At 35.9% G+C, this 22,281-nt stretch overlaps 1 protein-coding gene and 1 long non-coding RNA gene across 2 annotated transcripts in view; both read right to left on the bottom strand.

Annotated features, from left to right (window-relative positions):
• The window catches only part of LOC132650993 (zinc finger protein 160-like), a 128,269-nt gene that overhangs the window by 33,165 nt on the left and 72,823 nt on the right, over positions 1–22,281 (bottom strand). The window lies entirely within an intron of this gene.
• LOC132650995 (uncharacterized) lies at positions 1,638–4,903 on the bottom strand. Its single transcript, XR_009588966.1, has 2 exons — positions 4,453–4,903; positions 1,638–2,123 (listed from the first exon to the last, which is right to left on the bottom strand). It is a non-coding gene; the product is annotated as an uncharacterized LOC132650995 (long non-coding RNA).

Here is a 22,281-nt window from a genome sequence, read left to right as displayed (position 1 = left end):
ATTTAATGACACACCTGAAAGATCCAGAAAAAATACAAAAGATACAGATACACCCAAGAGGAGTAGATGGCTTTAAATAATCAACCTCAGTGCTGAAATCAATATACTAAAAACAAAATGATTCAAAGAATCAACAAAACCATGAGCTGGTTCTTAGAGAAAATCATCAAAATAGACAATCTCTTAGCTAAAGTAACTAAAAGGTAGAAAGACACTATCGAAATGAACAACATAAAAAATGAAACATGTATGTAAGGACACACACCAAGAAAATTAAAAGAAAAGTCTTACCTCAAAAGTCTATATGTCACAAAAATTTTAAATCTATATGGAATACACAATTTTCTTAATAGAGTCCACTTGCCAAAGTTAAATCAAGATCAGGTAAATAAATTAAATAGTCCTATCTCTACTAAGATAATAGACGCTGTAATAAAAAAATCCCCATCAAAAAAGCCCAGGTCCAGATGGTTTCGGCAAAGAATTCTACCAGACATTCAAAGAAGAGGAAATACCAATATTCTTCAAACTATTCCACAAAATAGAAACAGAAGGAACATCACCAACCTCATTGTATGAGGCCACAGTCACATTGATACCTAAACCACACAAAGATCCTACAAAGAAATGAACTTCAGACCAATATTGCTTATGATCATTGGTGCAAAACTACTCAGTAAAATTCTTGAAAACTGAATCCAAGAATACAACAAAAATATTATCCACCATAACCAAATAGGCTTCATCCCAGACATGCTGGGGTGGTTCAGTCTACAGAAATCTATCAATGTAATCCACCACATAAACAAACTGAAGAGAAAAAAAAAGACATGATCATTTCCCTACATGCCAAAAAACATCTGACAAAATCCAACACCCATTAATGTTAAAAATTTAGGAGAGATCAAGAATAGAAGGCACATACCTAAACATAGTAAAAACAATATGCAGCAAGCCTATAGCCAACATCAAACTAAACAGAGAGGAACTTAAATCTATCCCACTGAAATCAGGCACGAGGCACGACTGCCTGCTCTCTTGATATCTCTTCAACATAGTATGTGAAGTCATATATCACACTGCAAGGAATTTAACCTATGGTAGCACTAGATCTCAGAATATAACGAATATTTAATCTTTCAACATTTTAGTGTTTTCAATAAATCATAAAATGTTTTGTTTGTTATCCAGTTGTCTAACGGTTGGCCTTTTTGAATATGATAAAAAAATAGTAGATTCTCATCGTTATATTAATGTATTTTCATTTTGACTTTTTACTTTCTTATGAAAATTTTCATTTTAAAAAGAACATAATTATCTCACTATACCTCTTCTTGTTCTTTGCCAAGAACATCTTCTTGAGCCACTTTATGTCTATTCTCTCTCAAATTCATGGCCTCTTGTTTATTATATGTTTAGTTGTGTGTGTGTTTGTTTGTATTAAAAATAAAACATGCACATGCCATATGAAGTTACTTGTCTATGTTAACACACATTTGACCATAACCCTAAACAGGCAACCATATTTTTATTTACATCAACTTTCTTTTTCTACTATTGTTGATACTGAAGATGACAAATGTAAGTGTTGTAAATGCAGTTCAATTTCTCATGCATTCAAGAAACAATCACACATGTACTTTTCCTGGAGTTATCTTCAGGCAAAAATCATTAGGTTTGTTTATTGCAGAAATAAAAATCAATTCTGGACCAGTGGAGATCTCGCAATTAATGGGGAACCTATACCATGGAGATAGCCATGTCATGCACCAAAAGGCAGGGTTTTTTTTTTTTTTTTAGTAGTTTTCATATGACACAATAGCAAGAGAATTGCCACTCAAATCTTCACACATTTTGTGGCATCAGCAGTGATTACTAATGGATTCAGGGATGAGGGAAAGAGACATGGAGAACAGCATTGCATTATGACACCATAGTCAGTTTGTAACTTTCCCCTTCTACATTCCCAAGCAGTTGAGGATAGGTGTTATTTTTCTACCTGTCTGGTTGGAAATGTGCCACTCCGGACAAAATACACAAGAAAAACAGCAAATGGGTCTTTCTTCTTGTAGAACTTTCCAGAATCCTGGACCACAGCTCTGTGTACATACAGATTGAGGAGTCTGAAGGCAACACAGAAAAACCGGTCATAATATTGAACATTAATTTAAAATACTTTAGGCTAAACAACTTAAATGTACATACTCTATGTAAAGTGTATGTATTTTTTGTGTGTGTTTAAGTTTTTTATAATTTTTTTATTTTTTTATATTAATCACAAGCTCAGTATCCAAGTGGGTTACCCTAGCAAAGGGAACAGTGACTATCTCTGACATGAACTCAATGACTGGCTTTTTGACCTCCCCCTTCCCTCTGAGGGAGGAGCAGCCTTGGTAGGTGACAGACGAGGACATTGCAGCCAGTCCTGAAGATACCTGAAAAGCTAAGGTCAGATGGAAGTGGAAGAGGACTTCTCCTATCAGTGGACTTGGAAAGGGGCAAAGAGGAGATGAGGGAGGGACAGTGGGATTGAGAGGGAATGAGGGAGGGTTTATGACTGTGATACAAATTAAATTATATGTATTTAAGGGGAACTCCGAGGTTATCATATGTGAGTGTAGAATGGAGATTTGAAGTTAGCTCACTTCCTATTATTAAGTGTTCAACAACCATTTATGGTGATCAAACTGTGACTCACTTCTGCCTCACCTATGTGAAATGTATAAGGCATCCACATATTCTCGCCTCTGAGGCAGCAACTCAGAACTCATTTATTGTATGAATTATGGAAGGGTTGGATTGTCAGACAGAAAACCCAACACTCTCGCCTCATCTGTTTCTACCTTTACATTTCCAGTCATGTATTAAAACCCACACACTCTGATTCAGCTGAAAAAGGAAGCTCAATTTTCTCATGAAAGATTGTTTGGCCATTGGTGAATTATAATATATTTCTGTGATGTTTACCCATGACTCCCAGTGGTAGGAATTATACTGTACCTTTCCTTTCAAACGTTAGAGACATCATCACATAGGATTTTTACCAATTGCATTCTTAGTTAATCACAATAACTACTAAACTAATACAGTTTTAGTTCATTATATTTTAGAAATTGTGTAGGACAGGAAATATTTCTATCTTTCCTTAGACATCTCATCTGCCTTGATTTGGATTCAGTTTCTGTCTCATAAATATGTCTATATTAACAGTATTATGCTTGTAGATAACTGGCTCAGCAGTTAAGAGTGCACATCGCTCTTGCATAGAAATATGAGTTCAGTTCCAAACATACGTATTGGGCAGCTCATATACATTGGTTCCAGAAATGTCTTTTATCAAAATCCATAATTATGTCTTGTTTATGCTACCTCAAAATCTTGTAAAACTATTGATATGCTTGTGTTGGAGTTGTGTGAATGGAAGGATGCATTGAGCTTCAGCTTGCCTGTATAATTAACATATGTGACTATATAGATAAGTTTGTATCCATGTGTGTGTTATCATGTGTGTGTGTTTACATGTGGTAACACCCACAAACATGCCTATATATAACCATGAACACTCATTCATTCATTCATTGCATCATCAATGAACACAAGCATTCAGGTTCAATTCATCTAATTCTAGCTAAGGAATTAGCTGACATTATGTGTGCGTCTGTAGGTGTACTTATTTGTGTATGTAGACATTATATATATTTGAAATACTGGTTTATTTCAGATTTAAAGTCATCATACAGAAATAAAGGGATTACTAAGTATGTAATACTCTTGCCACATAAGCATGAAAGTCTGAATTTAATCATGATGAAGGGATGAAAAGAAAGTTTGGGTGCAAAAAATATGCCTGTAATCCAAGCTTTATGATCATGAAGACAGAGAGAGTACATAGGTAATACTGTCCACTGAGCAGAGCAAAATCAGAAAGTAAGGGTTTCAGAAAGATATCCTATTTAAAAAGAAAGTGGACAGCAACTGAGGAAGATAATCACAGTTAACTGTGGCCTTAACCAGCACATGTGTTCATATGCATGAATACCCACAAACAAACTCACAGTCACAACAGAGCTAAGAGCTTGAAATTTCACAACAGGAACTCAATGACTGGCTCTTTGGTCTCCCCACCCCCGAAGGGAGGAGCAGCCCTGTTAGGCCACAGAGGAGGGCTTTGCAGTCAGTCCTGAAGATACCTGATAAAACAGGATCAGATGAATGGGGAGGAGGTCCCCCCTATCAGTGGACTTGGAAAGGGGCACAGTGGAGATGAGGGAGGGAGGGAGGGACTGGGAGGGAATGAGGGATTGGGACATGGCTGGGATACAGAGTTAATAAAATGTAACTGATAAAAAAATAATAATAATAAAAGAAATTTCACAATATATATTACACAATCAAGTTTATAATTCTTTACAAATAATTCCCTTTATATTAAATGCTGAAAATTTTTCCAACCTGATTAAAATTGCTTGGCCATTGAATCAGAACTTCATTGATGAAAAAGCCTTGGTCTTGTGGACTCTTGAAGACAAATTCTCCCACTTTAAGTATTAATGAATTTTGCTTACTATATGCAATAAAGTTTTGTATATCATATGTTTCCATGACATTCTTGTTCTCATCAAAGCTTATTTCATCTCCAGCAGCATTTGTCACTTTAATTTTCCTCAAAAATGGATGCAGCTGAAGAGAGACAAAATTTTATATGAGTGGCCCACACAGATTACTGGTTGACCTTTAAGAGAAATTCATTTTCCCTCTCTCTGATATGGGTTTCTTTTTAAAGGTGCTTAGTTTGTTTAGGAGTCTCCCCAGTTGTATAGCAAGATTAAAATTATTCCCCTTTGAAGTAATGCTAGAGTTACTAAACACAAGTAGAAATATCATTTATGAGAGAGAAGATAGTATAGTGTGTAACGTGTCCTTAGTTGGGAAAAAGGTCCTGTGTCTTTCTCCAGCACCAGAAAAAAATATTTCCATTTAAAAGATGGATATTTGAAGAGGATTCAAAATGGTGGTGCCCAGTCCACATGGTTTCTGAGTGCTAGAACTCTAGTGACTCCACAGCAAGTAAGAGGCTGTGCTGTGGACCCCAAAACACCAATGTCTATGCTTCTCAGCTTTAACGTACACTAGAAGGAAAACTCCAAGCAAATAAAGTTAACCACACCCAAGAAAACAAATAAGATATAAAAAAACACCATTGCTGCAAAACCAAAAGGAGAGAAACACAGAAACTCACTACAACCATAAAAATCAAAATTACCAGCACTAGCAAACATTAGTTATTAATATCACTCAACATCAATGGATTCAATTCCTCAAAAAAAAAAAAAAAAAAAAACACAGACTAACAGAATAGATGCATAAGTAGGACTGCTGCAAACAAGAAACACATCTTAACAAAAAAAGAGGACATTACCTCAGAGTGAAGGGCTGGAAATAGCTTTTTCAAGGAAATGGACCCAAGAAGCAAATTGAAAGAAGCCATCCTGATATCTAATAAAAATAAACTTTTAACTGAATTTACTCAAAAGATATGGGAAAGGATGCATATCATAGTAAAATGATACATATCATATAAAAAATCCACCAAGATGATGTTTCAATTCTGAATATTTTGCTTCAAACACAAGGGCACCTACATTTGTAGAAGAAGCATTACTAAAGCTTAAATAATACACTTATATGTCCACAGTAATAGTGGGAGACTCCAAAACACGGCACTAACCAAAGGACAAATCATGAAAACAGAAACTAGATAGAGAAACAATCAAACTAACTAATGATCAAATCAAATGGATTCAACAGATATCTACAGAATTTTCACCCAGACAAAAAAGGATATACCATCTTCTCAGCACATCACAGAAACTTCTTCAAGATTGCCCATTAACTTGGTCAGAAAGCAAGCCTCAACAAGTATAAGAAATTTGTAATAACACCTTGTATCTTATCAGACCACCATGGATTAAAGCTAGAGTTCAATAACAATGGAAACAATAGAAAACCTATAAAACTAATAGAAACTGAATGACTCAGTAATCATTGGGTCAGGGAAGAAATAAAGAAAGAAAATATAGATCTTCTAGAATTCAGTGAAAATGAAGAGACAACATACCTAAACTTCTGGGACACAATGAAAGCAGTGCTAAGGAGAAGGAAGGTTCATAGCATTAAGTGCCTTTCTAAAAAGAATTACGGAATTCTCATAGCAGCAATTTAAAAGTACATGTAAAAGCTCTAGAACAGACTGAAGTAAACATCTAAGAGGAGTAGACAAGAGGAAATAATCAAACTCATAGCTGAAGTTAGTGTCAAAGAAAAAAAAATGGGAACAATACAAAGAATCAGTGAAACCAAGAGCTGTTTTTTTTGAACATCAACAAGATAGACAAAGCTCTAGAGAAGCTAACAAAAAGGGAGAGAGATAGTATCCCAATAAACAAAATCAGTTATGAAAAGGGAGTGTAAAGAATCATTAGGTCTTATTTCAAAAGACTGTATTCTACAAGTTTGGAAAATCAAAAGGAAATGGAAGATTTTCCTGATATATGTCACTTGCCAACATTAAATTAAGATAAGGTAAGCAGTTTAAACAGTCCTATAACCTCTAAGAAAATAGAAGCTGTCATCAGAGGTCTCCCAACCAAAAAATCCCAGAGCCAGATGGTTGTAGCATGGAATTCTACCAGACTTCCAAAGAGGACCTCATTCCAACACTCCTGAAACTATTCCACAAAATATAACAGAAGGAATATTGCCAAATTCATTCTATGAGGCTACAGTTACTCTAATACCTTAAACCACACAAAGACCCAACAAAAAAGAAAATTTCAGAGCCATTTCCCTTACAGACTTATATGGAAAAGTACTCAATAAAATACTAGAAAACCAAACCAGGATCACATCAAATACATCATCCACCATGATCAAGTAAACATCATCACAGGAATGTGGGGATGATTCAACACATTTAAATCCATCTCTGTAATTCACTGGAAGAAAAAAATAAACATGTTTATCTCATTAGATGCAAAAAAAAAATGCCTTTGATAAAATCAAGCACCACTTCATGATAAAAGTTCTGTAAAGATCAGGGTTACAAGGCCCATACATAGACATAATAAAGGTAATATACAGCAAGCAGATAGCCAAAATCAAATTAAATGGGGAAAAATTCAAAGCAATTATACTAAAATCAGGGACAAGACAAGGCTGCCCACTCTCTCTATGTATCTTCAATGTAGTACTTGAAGTTATAGCTAGAACAGTAATATAACTAAAAGAGATCAGGGGGTCCAAATTGGAAAGGAAGAAGTAAAAACATCCCTATTTACAGATGATGTACTATTATATATAAGTGACCCCAAAAGTTCTACCAGAAAACTTATACAGCTGATAAACCACTTCAGAAAAGTGGTTGCTTTAAAATTAACTCAAAAGATCAGTAGTGGCCTGAATACAAATGAGAAATTGGCTGATAAGAAAATTGGGGAAATAGCATCCTTCAGAACAGCCAGAAATAATATCTTGGTGGAACTCTCCCCAAGCAAGAGAAAGACTTCTGTTACAGGAACTTCAAGTCTCTGAAAAAAGAAACTGAAAAGATATCAAAAGATGGAAAGAGCTCCCATGCTCATGGCTCGGTAAAATTAACATAGCAAAAATGACCATATTAGCAAAAGCAATCTATATATTTAATATAATTCCTATCCAAAAAACAACACAATTCATCACAGACCTTGAAAGAACAATTCACAATATTATATTGAAAATAAAAAAAAATAATAATAACCCAGCATTTCTGTGCAATAAAAGAACTTCAGGCCACAGAGGAAGACAATGCAGTCAGTCTCGATGAGACCTGATATGCTAGGGACAAAGGGAAGGGAAAAATGACCCCCCATCAGTGGGCTTGAGGAGGGACATAAGAGGAGATGAGGGAGGGAGTGTGGTGCTGTGACAACACATGCTGACAAGGACGTGGAGAAAAATAACCCTCCTCTATTTTTCATGGGAGTACAAATTTGGACCACTATTTTGCAAATCAATCTGGTGCTTTCTCAGAAAATTGGGAACAGTTCTACCTCAAGAACCATCTATAATCTTCCTGGACATATAACAAAGATACTTCACCATAAATGGACATTTGCTCAACTGTATACATTAAGCTTTATTTGTAATAGAAAGAATCTGAGAACAAATAGGTGTTCCTCTACCAAAGAATGGGTAAAGAAAATATGGTACATTTACACTACTCAGCTATTAAAATCAAACAAATCATGAAATTTGTAGGCAATTGGGTGGAAATAGGAATGATCATCCTGAGTGAGGTAACCCATGGCCAGAAAGACACATATGCTATGTATTCCCTTATAAGTGGATATTAGCCATATAATAACCACACTACTAATCATGGACCTAAAGAAACTAAGTAACAAGAAGGGCTCAAGGTAGGACCTTCTTAAATCTCACTCAGATGGGGAAATTAAATGGACAGTGAAAGAGGAAATATAGAGGGAATTGGACAGGAGAGGTTGTGTGGAGTGAGATGAGGGAAAGCAGATATGAGGAGAATTGGGCGGCAAGGTTTAAGGGCCTGGAGACAAAGGGTGAAAGAAGGTTGGGGAAATCATTGAGACAAACTGTTGAGATGGGTCAGGCTACAGGCTACAGGGAGGATATGGGGATGTCTCTAGCTGAGCCTTCCATCAGTGTGGGAGTTGAGAGTGTAGAAAGCCCCCTTCTAGCCAGGAAGGACCTATAGTGGTGGGAAGGAAATACCAATTTACCTGAAAACCTCCCAAACAAAATTTATCTTAACTCCACGGTGGACAAAGACAAAGATACAGTAGGTCTGATGGAATGAAAAATTAATACCTGCCCCAATGTGACACCCACCCCATGGGAGATAGCCAATCCTTGACAACATTAATGATATGTGCTATGTTTAGGGACAGGAGCCTAACTTAACATTTCTCTAAGAGCCTCCTCACCCTTAGCAGTTAATCGAATCACATGCTGAGACTCACAGTCCAGCATCTCACAGAGCTTGAAGAGTCTCATGTAAGAGTGGTTGGGAAGGATAGAAGGAACCCAAGTGGACTAGAATGCTGCAAGAATACAGAGTAAAGTGACCTACATCCACCGGGGCTTTATACTTGGAATGAAACTAGGTGCAATACATATATGTAAATGATGGGATGTTGGATCTTCATGTGGGTCCCTTAGTAAGTTGAGCAGTTGTACCTTAGTAAGTTGTGAGTAGCCATGTATGTGCTAACAACGACACTTGGGTCCTCTGCATGTGCAGCAAGTACATGTAACACTGAGTCATCCTCCAGTATGATTCAATTACATATCTAACTTAATACAATGGGTAAACAGTTCAGCTACTGAGACATGATATTGTGTTACCTAATTAACAATGTGTGTTATAAAGGTTGCTTAGGTGCTAAGTTATTTGTACACAGGACATACTAACTTAGATAATATCACATCTCTAGAAAGCTATATTCACAAACTGTGTCAGTGTTTATGCCAAATATTATTGTTTTACATGATACTCTAAATTACACAGTGCACTCTATGTTCAGAATTCATTTTATTTATTTTTGAATGGATTTAAAGTCCAATTGACTTGTCCAACAAACTTCTTCATGGCACCCTATTTGAATGTGACCATCAAGGCTCATGTATATAAATGAATCCCATGTTTATATCTTGTCGGTTTAAAACCCAAACACATCCATCTACCACTAATACACAGAGATAGTGCCTAAGCTTATGAGCACTGTGTTCTAACATTTAATAATAGAAACACAGTCTTGGTTTTTCCTTCATTTTAAGTAATTAAGAATGATGAAATTATAAAAGCCATTACTTTTCAGTTACTTATGTCACTTGCACAGGCTATTAATTTTATGGTCTTCTGTCATTAAATATAGATTGAATTTTACGTGAAATAGCAGCTTTGGATATGGTCATTATATCTAAAGCTTATTTCAATGGGTATATTCCAAGAAAATATAAATTTTGATTATTGAACTTGCTATATTTTGACATTAATCACATATTTATATTCAGAATTTCATGTTAGGTTAGGAAACATTTGTTTAAACACATTCTAATTTAATGTCTTCAAATCTGTGCTTTCAGTTCCAAAATCATGTCAGATAATTGTAGACATATATAGATATACTATGACAAACCCTTTTGCATTTTAAAATATTCTTTTAATTATAAGAAGAAAATGCTTTCTTGGTTAACCACAATAAATTGCTTACCAATAATATGTGATCCTGGTGATTCCCTTGCTTATGAATGAGGCTTACCTGCCATGGTAGAATCTCACCCTTGTTTCTGTCATCCATAGGTCCCATTTCAGTTTTGGTCAACAGCATTTTATGGAGGGCATGGGCCACTGCATATACTGCATTCCATATAGAATAGCTGGGCTCAGAAGTAGTCATCACATCATTTATTTCATCCCCAGTCTTTAGGGAAATATTTGCTGGACAGGGTTTAAATTTTTCACATAGAAAACCAAGAGGTGAACAATCAAAATTGTCAACCCAGAATTTAGAGAAGTAAGAATCTCCTGGGTACTGGGAGGGTGTAAGTGCCTCAAGAAAGTGCTTGAAGCCAGGGATACTTCTCCTCTTTGAAAACGAGAAGCTTCCTCTGAAAGCATATATCCAAAAATTCCTGTCATTGAATGTAGATTCTAAATATGTCAGGTGTTGCTTTGCCATGATCCACACCTTTCTTCTTAAAAATTTTTTAATGTATGGGAGAGAGATCACCAAGTCATCCATATTACCATAGAATAAAATCACATTTACTTGTATATGTTGGTACAAGTTCAGCAATCCATAATCATATATTATTCTATATTTTGAGTTATCAGACAGTTTTTCTGTAAAAGCCATACAGATATCTTCTGATCCAATCTTTACTGTCAGGTCTGAGAGAAACTCCCTTCCTATCCCATCATCAGACACAATGACCCCCAGCCACTTCCAGCCAAAGTGGAGCAATAAAGAGATCAACCCTTGGGTTAGAGCTCTGTCTTTAGGAGACATCTGATAAAGGGTTGGGAATGTATCTTTGTCACTTAGCATGGAATCAAAGGGACCATATGTGACCTGAAGAAGCAAAGGGAAAAAAAAGGTGATTATAAGTTTTATGTATTTGGAATCATCATCACCTGGAGGGAGGAAGTGAGTTCGTACTTTGCATATGAGAATCAAAGAACTGCTTATTGGTGAAGAGGATGTCTTCTCTGAGATTAGCTTGTCTATCTGATCACATGATGGAATATGTCTTTTTTTTCCTAATACTATGATCTCCAACATTACTCAGATATCTGAAGTAAACAATATTCTGTTCACTGTCTTTGAAAGACATGATAGATCTCCCTTGTTGCAATACAATGAAACAGAGTATCTGATGTAGTGAAAGACTGCAGAAAACATTACCATGTACTTTCTGGTCACATAACACCATATTTCTCAGAACCATCAGCTTTAGGAAAGCAAATACAGAAAGAGACTAACAAAGTTTTTAGAGATTCATTTACCTAAGTTAAAATGGTGCAGGTTGTGAAGATCTGAAATCACATTGCCAGGGGTTATTGCATCATCCCTGTCTAATGATAGATTTGACTGAGACAAAACTCTGAAACAGATGTAAACTATTGTGTGTTTCATTTTTTTTAACATTAGGATAAAATACATTTACAAATTATTTAACTGAGTGATAACAATCAGAGTTACACTATGGGTTTTATAATCTTGATTATTCCTGACCCTTGTGCTCACAGAGTATTTTCTTTGCATGTAGTAATGCCTGCTGATGGATGCCTTTATTCAGTGTATCCTGGAAAGAGTCAATTGTGGCAATCTATTTAAGTGTTTGGTCTCTGTGGGTGCTATTCTGAGATCTACTTTCCTGCATGAGATCGTTAATTCCTTGATTTAACATCAGATTTTCATCAGTGATGACCTTGAAGATTGTTCTAAATTTAGTTACATGTCCCAGACTTTCTTTTTTTCATACATCAGTATTGACAACTGCAGGAATTCTGAGATGGTTATATGCTTTCTTTGGTACTTAGGTATCTTTGTTGTACAATTTGACTTATGACAAAATGCAGCCTGAGTATCCACAGTACATCTTCCAGTGTTTGACAATAGAGTCATGGTTTCCACTAAGTGATCTGCTTAGAAATTTTCAGAATGTACTGAGCATGATTTTTACCACACTCTTTCTACTGTTAACCATTGCCATATGAAAGTAATATATTCACTTCTCTTTTAAATCTGCCTATCCTAAACATAAAACACTTCTCTGTTTTCTTTTGTTTGTGTTGTTTTGTCAGGTTTGACCTGTGATTGTGCACAAAAAAATACTTCCCTAACTTACTTGTGGGACTTTGTAGAGCTCTGAAAGTGTTCCAATTGCAGCAGAAAATTCTGACTTGGTTCCTGAAATGATTTCTAGAGCTTTGTGTTGTGTTTTGCATTTGTAGTTAGGAACATACTCTCTTATTCCAGACATCAACATCAAAAGGCCCTCTAAGGTTCTTTTGTTAGAATTAAAGGCATTGTAGACATGAAAACCCAAGGTCACATTGGGAAGCAGTTGTGTGTCCTTATTGATCTGACCAATGGCAAAGTATAAGGTCAGCAAATATAGATAGTTTCTCCATTTTGGTCTAAACAGAAGAACAGAATGATGAGTGTAGTCAGTCCATTTTTTTTCAGAAACTCTTTATCAAATTCAGGAACCTAGAAGTGTTAAACCTTGACTTTTACTGTGACATGTACAGCTTTTGTGAATAAGCCCCTGATGAATCAGGAACACCATGGAATGGCTCCTAAACTCTCAGAAATTGAACTATAACTAATAATGGTTTCCTTGCTGTAGATTTTGTGGATAAAGTGTCAATTTTTATGTCCTGTGACTGCTGACTATATAGGTGCTTATGATGTTTTCCTTTATGGAAGCATTGGGATACGGAAGAGTCACTAAGGTGTTCACTAGGAATGTGAATAAGAGCTTCATATTCTTTTGTTTTGCAATTATTCATTTTCGTACTCACTTACAAAAATTGTAACAACTTTGTATGCACTCTTAGTGTTAAAGTGTTGCACTGAAGGATGGATAGACGTCCAGGCATCTAGGCACACTGACCCCTTTTGTACAAAGAAGAGCATCAGTCTCAGTGCCCACAGGATGTCCTGGAACCATCTGTAGCTCTAGGACATGAGATCCCTTTTGGAATTTAAGACCACCAGGCACACATGTTGTATTCACACAAGAAGGCAAGCACTCAAGTACATAAAATAAAAATAAATACACCTGTGTAAAATAGTGTTTGGGGAATGACTTCAGAAATGACTGAGATGTTATGAGTACTTGATACACTTGTGGAGGACTCTGATTCAGTCATAGTAGCCACTTTTTGGATTACCATACCATTTAACACCAGTTCTAGGGGTCCTCCTCTCCCCTCTGCACACACCAAGCATACCTGTGGTACACAAAAAAACAAGTAGGCAAAACACTCATAAACACAAAATAAAAATACAAAAATTTTTTATAAAAATGTAAAAAGTAATAACTTATAGAAAAGTGCTTCTATAAGTTTTCAGACTAAATAGTTAATTTGAGTTTCCTGGGTAAGGTAAGGCAGTGAAGGAAAAGAAGTTAAACTAGCATAAAAAAAGGAGGAAAACACAAGTCCTATCAGGCAGTAAAAAATTACTCATTATAGGAGGAAATGTAATTTTGGTGCAGGTAGTTGGGCTGAACTGTCTCACTCATAGACTTCCATGTTTGGGGATGGGTCTTCAGATCCTTCTTTCCAAACTCCAGGTAGGTGAGAGGCTGCCTGGCACTAATAGAGGCAGAGTAACAGAAATCATTAGCATGAAGTCCACTGGTTTCTACTGAAGGAAAGATTCTGCCTTCATTCCAGCCATCACCAAGTAGAAATTCCATGTGGTTGCAATATATTAAATTGAGGTCTATGGCTAGATGCTGTAAAGAGAATCTATTGTTCTAAACCATGAAATTAGCAACCATTGACAGAGGGAGGATTAGTCTTTCCCAGGAATTACTCAATACCAAATATTCAACTGTGCGAATGTGTACATGTATGAATGATAACTGCTGGAAAGAGCTATGTTTGCAAAGACTGGCTATAAAAACTTCATTGATGATTTTAACCTTTGGCTACCTGAGATGTGACTTTGGATCCTAGTCCCTTAGCTGAGATGCTTTGTCTGCCCTCAGTGGGAGAAGATGATCCTGGTCTTGTAGAGATTTAATGTCCCAGGGCTGGCTGATGCCTATGTGGAACCTTCTGCTGCTGTGTAGAGGAGAAGGGAAAATGGGGGAAAGTGTGTGTGAGAGGAGGGACTGGAGGATAATGGGAGGGCTTCTATCAGAATGTAAAATTAATAAATATATAAATTAATGGAGAAAAACTTGTAGCTTATATATAAGCTATATATAAGATTTATATAAATTTTAAGATTTCTAAGAATATTTTTTATACATTCTATAACTCAGGATTTGTAAATTCTTGGGTGTGGTTTAAAACTCTGTAAAGTCATCAACAAAATGTCAGGTTAAAAATTGTAAGAAAAAAGATTAATAGGTAAAAAATACAACATGCTTGTGTATGATGTGCATTCAATTAATATTTATAAAAATAAACGTGTGAGAACATAGTGTATATGTTACAGGAATACAATTTCTATTTCTGGAAAATAGAACTTACTAACATCAAATGTTTGACAATGGTTTATAAATTTCTAAGGTCATAAATATCTATTCAGGTTAACAGAGACTGACTTAGAGATGTATGTCTAAGTTTTTAAGTGTCTAAAAACACACATATATCTCTACTAACTGTGTTCAAAATGAGGCTTGTAAAAACCTAGGTAAGGAAAAACAGATGTTAAATAACTAAGTTATGTTTTATAAATAAGGTCTATTGGAGGTTGTTCTGATGTGTGTTACTGGCACTCAAGGTCTGTTACAACTATCTTAGTTTTGAAAACCTGCCTAAGACATACCTGATTGTTTGATTAAATGTCCTATATCTGGGCAGGGCAGAATGGGTTAGGCATGGCAAAGATTCTGGGGCTTTTGGGAAAGGAGAATCATAAGACAGATGGTCGGGAAGTGAGGAGGAAGAAGGATGCCATGATGGGTTGTTGTGAAGAAAAGAACATGTGGGCTGAGGAAGGACTCTAATAATGGCACGAAAAGGCTCATATGTAGAATGCTACTATGTACCATGGAATTATAGATTGAAGGTGGACCAGATGAGGAGGATTAAGGTGGAAGGCATTGGATGAGGGCTGGGAGATGAATGGTGAGGTTATTGAGGCAGCATATGTGAAATATCTGTCTGGCCCAAAAGAAATAAGGCAAATATAAAATCTAACCAGTATCTGAGTCTTATTTGTGATACTGGGTTAAATAATACCACAGTGATAGTGTTATTGCAAATAATAATAAATAGTATAGAGCCCAACAATCATTTTTTTAATTTTCTGCAACAAAGGTCTATAAATTCCTAAGTTCTATCTAGGATACCAGAATTTTACATGAAGATGTAAATATAACCTCTCTGTCTTTTCTTAGTATGTTAGCGTTTAACTATCTGGACAAACTGAGTCATATAAGAAACTAATATTCTGTACGATACACTACAAATGGATCTGGAAAGTGACATTCCTAGTCTTTCTGTGAACTCTATGTTTTAAGGTTCTTTTTTGTTGTAAAAAATCTTTACCTAAATCTTCATATCAAAATGTTAAGGCTCAAACTTACCATGGGCAAAAGTGCAAAAGTCTAATCTTAAAAGCTGTGAGCTTGTTGAAAACTGTAAAAGATAATTAATATTAGGGATAATGGTCAGACACCTTACAGATGACCAAATACTTTAATATGTTCAAAGGTAGGCCTGTCATCATGCACAGTATAAACATAATGCCTACACAGAGATAAAAGTGTCTGTGTGTCCAATCAAGGACAAACCTTACACAAGTAACTAAATATCCATGACGTTTATTTAATATAAAATATGGTTAATAAATTAGATGTTGTTCCCCAAACCCTTCAGAGAGTTCTTCTAAATACGGATTTAAGAAACCTAAAGAAAAAGTCTCCCTCTAGTAGACAAAAATATACACTTCCAGTCATAAGCTAAGGCAATTCACAAATACTATGGACAGAAATGGCCTTTGTCTTGATCATATTTGAACTGTAGTAATGCTGACAATTGAACCAAGAATTGACATATGCTTTATTATATCTCTGACCAACCTCTGAACACTGTTGAGATGAATACCCTAATCTCCCTGGCCAAGACAGGTTAGTTTTCTCAAGTTCCTCTTCCATAAGACATCTCTCAGACTTTACGAGTCTGGTGCTTGAAAGCTGTTGATTCCCTATGTTGCAGCTGAAGTCTTAATGTTGTTTGGGTGACATCCAAAGAACCTCTGCTCACCACAAAGTATTTGAACACCATGGAGGAACCTAGACTGGGTTCTTTTTGACTGATACAGAGGCCATTTGGTTTTATACTACTTACTCAATTTAACCCTCTCAGATCTCTGGTGGTGTTGACAGCAAGTTGTCACTATAGAAGTTGAACAGCAACCAGGAAACCCTAGGCAGATCTTCAAAATGAGGCTGCAAATGCATGGTCAGTCCATACTATATGTGACAATCAATCCTTGTTCTTTCTACAGCTAGTAGGTCACCTGCTGAAGGAAGCATTATGCCAGAAAGGTTTGCCTTACTGACAGGCATCACAGTGAACAACATAATCACACAAAAATAGATACATATGAAAGTCAAACTAAAGCTATTATGTAATTAATATCCATCAATCTAATTGTTAGAATTTTTATTTAAAACAACGTGCTTTTCAAGCACTGCTTAATTAACAGAGTCTCCTGGTAAAGGTTTGGGGGGGAACAAAGTCTTTAAACCTGACATGAAATTAATGGTGGGCTCTTTGATCTCCCCATCTCCAAAGGGAGGAGCAGCCCTGCTAGGCCACAGAGGAGGACTTTGGAGCCAGTCGTGAAGATACCTGATAAAAAAGGGTGAGATGAAAGGGGAGGAGGTCCTTCCCTATCAGTGGCCTTGGAAAGGGACAGAGAAGAGATAAGGGAGGGAGAGTGGAATTGGAAGGGAAAGAGAGAGCGGGGTACAGCTGGGACACAAAGTTAATAAAATTAAACTAATAATAAAAAATAAATAAATATAATAATCAAAAACTTGATACAAATTTTTACTGTCTAAGACAGTGAATGGTGGTACCTAAATGCAAGTTGTAAATATCTGAGACAGTGGTTTAAGGTATGAGAAAATGAGACTTTATGATTTCAAAATGTCAAAGTTTTAAAATATTAATCAGTGGAGTTCTGATATCCTATGGAAACCACCTGATGAAAGATGTGGTTCCTGTTTTCATAGTTACAGAATCTCATTTTAATGTCCTATCATTGTTTTAAAGACACAGTACTTCCCATTATGCAGAAATCTTATCTGCCATTACATATATATAGACAGAGGTAAGTCTGTTCATTTTTCATGACTTTAATCCAGAAACATCCTTTTTTGATCTCCAAGCTTTAGGTATATCTGTAAATCATGAATCTATCCCAGCTGTTTACAGACACTTGCTTTTCCTACAGTGAGGATTACAGTGTGTGTTCTGGATGGTGTTCATATTAATATATTTGAAATGTTCATCTCCTTAAGTAAAGTTTTAAAACATATTTTAAACTTCAAGGAATTGAGACTTAATCCCCCTAACACAGGTCAAACAGATTCTAGATTAAGACTTCTGACAATTAATAATTCATTCTTTCTGTCTCTTTCCTATCTCTGAGGAGGGATTCTTTTCTTTCTCTGGTCTTGGGACTATTTCTACCTCCTGCTGTAGGGGGCTAATGAACTATAGTTTCTCCCTCTTTTGAAAGCATTCGTAAGAGTACTTAACTTGCAAAATAAATCAGGCAACCTAGGATTTTTCTTTTCACATACTCCATAACAATACAACTACAAGATCAACAGGCTTATAGGTTTGTTTCCTCCTCACAGAGAGTTGCATAGAATGAGCCTTCCAGAAGATACTTCTCGGTAAAGTATCATCCTAAGCCAGAATCATTACTCAAGTGAACAAATATGCCAAGTATACCATGAATGGAAAAACAGGAAATATGGAAAACCCAAATGACTCCTCCATAATATCATACATAACCAACAAATGAACACAAATGTACTCAGAGAGATAAAGTGGCCAATGAATACTTCAGAAAGTAAAGAGGTGAATAACCCAAAGGAAGATGAAATCAAACAGTGAATTTGACTGGGCATTGAGACAAGAATCAGCAGTGCACAGGAGAATTTGGATGAGGGATCAAAAAGAATAATACAAATAAAACATTCATTACCAAAAAAAGAGAAATCCTAAGACAAAATTCAATTTCTAGAGCAGGAGAAGGACAAATGTTAATATTGAAATGAAAACTAGTAAGCCCCCAATCACACCACAAGGCACCGTTTCTAGCAGAACTAAGTAGACAACAGAATATCATGCATGAAGGACATGACTTTCAGAGCATTTCATTAAAGTATCAGTGAGAAATAAATAACTATGACTGCAGTGTCCAAACTCTGAGACACTTTAAAGAAACTAATGCCAGAAAATGTGAAACAGTAGATGCTGAGATTTGTATTAAGGAGGTGGAGATACTCAACTTCATTTTAGCTGAAATCTCCAAATCTGGGGAAAAAACATTCAAGCAAAAGATACTTAAATGCCCAAATAAAGGTGCACAGAGTGGAAAATTACCTTGACATATTAGAGTCAATGCGTCAAAAATATATAAGCCTGATCATGGAATTCTACAATGAAGCAAACATAAAAGGTGGTGGATTCTCTCACTGATTTCTTCCTCTCTTGACATAGAAGGAAGAGAAATATAAATATTTGTAGTTGTGTAATGAAGGAGGACAGTTTGAAACTTTCTTTTACATTTTTCTGGAAGTAGTTCAATATTGTCAAAGAAATTATATGTTCACAGAAGAGCAGGCACTGTCTTCAGGCCACAACACCCAATGCACATTCACACAAATACTCACAGAAAGATTTTCCATAGCAGACTTGGTTCGCTGTCAAAATTATTCATGAAGTTGATGTGTGCTTCTACTGTGGTGTAAATTGGGATAAATACATCTAGGATTATGTCTGCCTTCATGTATGTGTTGGGCTGCTGCCAGTAATCAAAACAACTGTGGTGAGTCCCCTCCATTGACGTAAATGGAGATTGCAGGAGTAGTAAGAGACATAGCAAAGGAAAGGACATGTCAGGGTCTTCACAACACAGAGACAATGCACTGCATCTATGTTGATCCAAGGAGATTATTTGCATGTCAGGGTCATGCAGCAGGCTCAGACCTCAACCTTGTCCAAGAAGTCTTTGTATGCTACAGCTGCTTCCTACTGTTACTTCAGGTTCTTAGTTTGTGCACAACCAATGGTTCTCATGACAAACCCACTCACAAACTGAAGCAAAGTCCAGACATTAGAATGTGGGTCACAGTGCTGAGATATTTCTTTAACTGTAACCAGAGTCACTCTGAATTTCCTGGCTTTTCATTATTCTATTTTCCTCTCATACCTGTGTTCTGGGGATCCCATAGCCCTGGGGCTCTGCAGCTGCATCCTCAATGTGGGTGAAAAACATGTTTGGTTTTTTCTTTCTTCCCCAACCTGCATGATTTCATCATGGTCCACAGTGACTTTGTAGAGTCCCATAGTCTGAAACAGAATTGTAGCTCATCTAAAACTAGCTTGTTTGTTTTGGATTGCTGTTGTTAAAGGTAGTTTGAACAGGGATTTTAAAATATAGCTGTATTCCACAAAACTGCACTTAAAATATTTCAAGATTGGCAACTGGTGGTGTCAGTCTCTTGTGTCTGCCATTCAAAAACAAAATAGCCTTGTATCTATCTTGACTCCCTTATCTGTTGTCTTCTCTTTTCACCAATAATTATAAAGTTTTTTTTAAAAAAATTAAAGATATTACATTAAGTAAAGATATTACATGATCATTTCCTATACCACCCATTCATAATATTAAGATACTCAAGCATTAATCTCACAATCTGTGCTCTGCTAATAGCACACTCATGTACTCCACAATTACATTTTTGAAATAAATCCAGTATTGAATTTTGAAGCACCAAAACAGTCCAAAAAGTCACAAAATCCAGGAAAGCATGATTTTTATTTGAATTATGCATCAAAAACTGACCAGTCTGGGACAAAAGCACAAATTTGGGTACTGACTGATTTTCTGAACATTCCTCATAGTAAATATGTAAGCAGATGACAAAAATCTTACTTCATTCAGGCCACTGATCAATTAGGGCCTCAGAACAGACTTTGTAGCTGAACTGCAATGCTAAAGTGAAATTGTACAGAATTTTTATAGGATGGAACTACAAATCAAGGGTGAGCAGGGAAGGCTGTAGCATTTTCCAATCATATTTTAACAGAGAGCTTTGATCAAAGAAGTAAACATTGGAGACTGAGCCCTATCCAGGACACATGATTTCTGGGTTCTTGACTCAGCTTTTGCAGTCACATTCCCTCCTGGCCTTACAGGAAGTAAGAGGGGAAAAGCTGTTCATAATCAATTTAAGTCATGACAGGCACACATTTACAACTTGTGTGCCTCAGTTTAGATGATCAGCAACTTCCCTCTTTACTTTCTTTACCTATTAACAGGTAACACCTGAAGAAGAAGGTTAAGAGTTGGGTCTGGGGCCTGGGAACATGAACTCAATTTTCACCCTGCCAGTAAGAAGCAGGTTGTTCCTGAGATGGCTTGACTCTGGCAACCATCTACTAACAACTAAAAAGAATAATACTTTACTTCTATACTTTTTTCTGCTATTCTTTAATACTGTTTATCATAAATATGCTGGATCTAATTTCATGGTTATATATTACTGTTACTATAATATAAACAAAATTTTGAAATGTTACTTATATAAAAACAGTTTATGAAAAAGTGGCCATGAATTTTTAAAAGACCAAAATGTGTGTTCAGGAGGCTTTGAAAGGAGGAAAGTGAAAGAAAAATGATTTATTTATAATTTAATATATAAATAGTATATGAATAAATGAAAGAGCCATGCCCAAAGGATCCTCAAATGACAGGAAAGTCACTGACATGGGCAGGCAGTGGTTTCTCTCAGGGTTTGGATACTCTTGACTTGGGCCAGGGTTAGGGTTAGGGTTGATGCAATCCCGCTGATCACCGGGGAGGAAGACAATCAACATTTCAGCTTGTGTTCTTATTTACTAATTGAACATTTAATTCATCAGTGTGATTTTCTATGATATGTATAGCCTTACATATTCTGATTCATGATAGTGCCAATATCATGAAAATTTTTATGAGTCTGAAATAGCAATATTTTGACTTCTTCCTCACTGATTTGTATGCCCTTGATCACCTTTAGTTGACCTACTTTAGTTTCATGAGGTCCTATTTAATAGTTGTTGATCTTAGAGACTGAGCAGTGGATATTCTGTTTAGGAATTTGTCTCTTGTGCTAATGAATTCAGGCTCCTCCCCACTTTCTAATCTAACATATTTAGTGTATCTGCCATTATAGTGAGGTCTTTGATCTACTTGGGCTTCAGATTTTTTGCAGGGAAATAAAGATGATCTATTTCATTTTTCTACATGCAGAAAAACAGTTAGATCAGCACCATTTGTTGAAGATGCTGTCTTTTTTTTTTTAATTGTGTGGTTTTGGCTTCTGTCAAAAATCAATTGACCAAAGGTATGTGTGTTTATTCCTGCATCTTTGATTCAATTCCAATGATCAATCATTCTATCTCTATTGCAGTACCACACAGTTTTTATTACTATTGCTTTGTACTATAGCTTGAAGTCAGGGATGGAGATAACTCTAGGGGTTCTATTATTGTATAGGATTGTTTAAGCTATTCTGTTGGCATTTTGATGGTGATTGCATTGAATCTGTAGAATGACTTTGGTGACATGGACATTTTTACTGTGTTAATCCTCTGGATCCAGGAGCATGGGAGATTTTTCTATTTTCTGATATCTTATTTAGTTTCTTCAGACACTTGAAGTTCTGTTCAAACAGATCTTTCACTTGTTTGGTTGCAGTCATACCAAGATAATTTATAGTATTTGT

The sequence above is a fragment of the Meriones unguiculatus genome (genome assembly GCF_030254825.1).
Source record: "Meriones unguiculatus strain TT.TT164.6M chromosome 13 unlocalized genomic scaffold, Bangor_MerUng_6.1 Chr13_unordered_Scaffold_37, whole genome shotgun sequence".
NCBI lineage: Eukaryota > Metazoa > Chordata > Mammalia > Rodentia > Muridae > Meriones > Meriones unguiculatus.
Note: the sequence above shows the minus strand (reverse complement) of the source record. Positions and strands in the feature narration are given on the sequence as shown.